We start from the raw sequence: 1,870 nt of genomic DNA, 5'->3' as shown, positions 1-1,870 counted from the left end.
TAAGAAAATCTGTTCCAGGAGAGTAGCCTAATAGTGATGCTTGGCCTAGAAGATCTGAGTTTCTAATTAGTTATGGTGTTGGATGGAGGGGCCTCAAGGCTTATGCTTCAGAGTGATTTTTCATGTGCTGTATTCTAGACTGAATGATTTGCCAAACATCGCTAAGGACCTGAACTGGGACTTCAGGCAAATTATTTAGTGATTTTAAATTCCAAAAGAATATTATTGGCTTTGGATAAATTTTGTAATAATTAAGTTTCAATGATACTGTAAATTTAGGCCTTCTATGAATAAAGAAAAAAGCCTCCAATTCTCTGCAGTCACAGGAATAATTGTTGCCTGTGCGAGGCCTGTTTTCAGACCCCTTTTGATTAGTGTCAGTAACTTTTGGAAAACAGACATGTTTATTTTTGTTTCTAGAAAGCCATTTCTTCTATACAATGATGATAAACTTAGATATCTCTCCTCTAAAAGGCAACAATTATAGGTGACATGAGAGCCAATTTGCCCTGACTTACACTCTTTCCAAATGTAAATATGTCACCCTGTTGTGGTCTCACTCTGTTAGTATTGCTGCAGTATATTACAGAACAGTTTTACATCTAGATCCCTGGACATTAAAAGGGAAATTTGAAAAGAGATCCATAGTATTAGTAACATGAATGCTAGTAAAAGAACACGGATATTTCCAATTAATTTGTCTTCCTTTTGCTGCTTTGTGGGGAATGGACGAGGGACTTGGACCTCACTGTGGTGAGTGCAAAGTGCACTGGATATAAAGCCAAAACTCTTGGGCTTGGAAATACTTTTTTGCTGTGACAACATGGCAGGTTGTTTAAGCCCTTTGAGTCATTGTTTTTTTTCATGTATCAAATAGGAATAAATAATATCTGCTCTACTCATGTCAGAGTGCTGTGGGAATGAAATAGGGTACTAAATGAACAAACATATTGTAAACTGTCACCCATTGGATAAATGTTGGCGTAAATTAGTTACATGCCTTTGGTTACAAGCCATAGGAATGAACCTTGACTAACTAAAGCTAGAAGAAATTTATTGGAAGGATATCAGAGGCTCATAGAATTGCCAGGAGCCTAGAATTCCTTGCTGGGGATGTGGCAAGAAATAAGGCAGCTCCAGAAGCAAAGAAGCAGTACACTGTAGAGGCCCCAGTGGGAACCATCTGTGGAGATGGAGTAGAGTTCTAGAACTTCCAGGCCCTTTGACCCTATGCTCAGATTTAAAACCTGGGTAAGGGTCACCAATTGTCTCAATCTGAATCTTGTGCTAGGGTAGGGAAGGGCATAGCCCTGATTATTGTCTCACCAGACTGTGTCCAATGGGTAAAAAATTTATTTCTCCAAAGGAATCAGAGCTGATAAAAAAAAATGAATGGATGCTGGACAACCCAAAAATCCACCAATGTGAAATTGATATTCTTTACTTTCCAGTATTGGATACAAAACCTACTCATAAAAATTTAGCAGCTCTGAGCCTTTGTCCCCTGCCACTGAGGCAATGGCAATTTTTTCTACGTTGCTGTTTTACCTGAAAAGTCCCAGGAACATAAATTGTTCAGTCTGAAGAGTCGATCCTGATTACCATGGTATCAAACAGAGAAGAGAAAATCTGAGATTTGGCTCAGCCCACTGAGGAGTCCTCTGTGGGGGCTGCTGTTGATGTCACTGCTCGTTGTGACCCTGTTGAAATCCAGATAGTCCTACTCTCTTGGCCCCAGCCTCCTTATCTACTTCTTAACGTCAGGCTAGCTGGATACCCATGGTAATCAGGGGGCCTGAGTACAGAAGAGCTACAATGTCTATCATTCAAAGCTGCTGCCAAGCCAGGATCCTGGCCATGGTTTTTTCTC

The sequence above is a fragment of the Pteropus medius genome, unplaced genomic scaffold (genome assembly GCF_902729225.1).
Source record: "Pteropus medius unplaced genomic scaffold, Ma_sr-lr_union100, whole genome shotgun sequence".
Lineage (NCBI taxonomy): Eukaryota > Metazoa > Chordata > Mammalia > Chiroptera > Pteropodidae > Pteropus > Pteropus medius.
Note: the sequence above shows the minus strand (reverse complement) of the source record.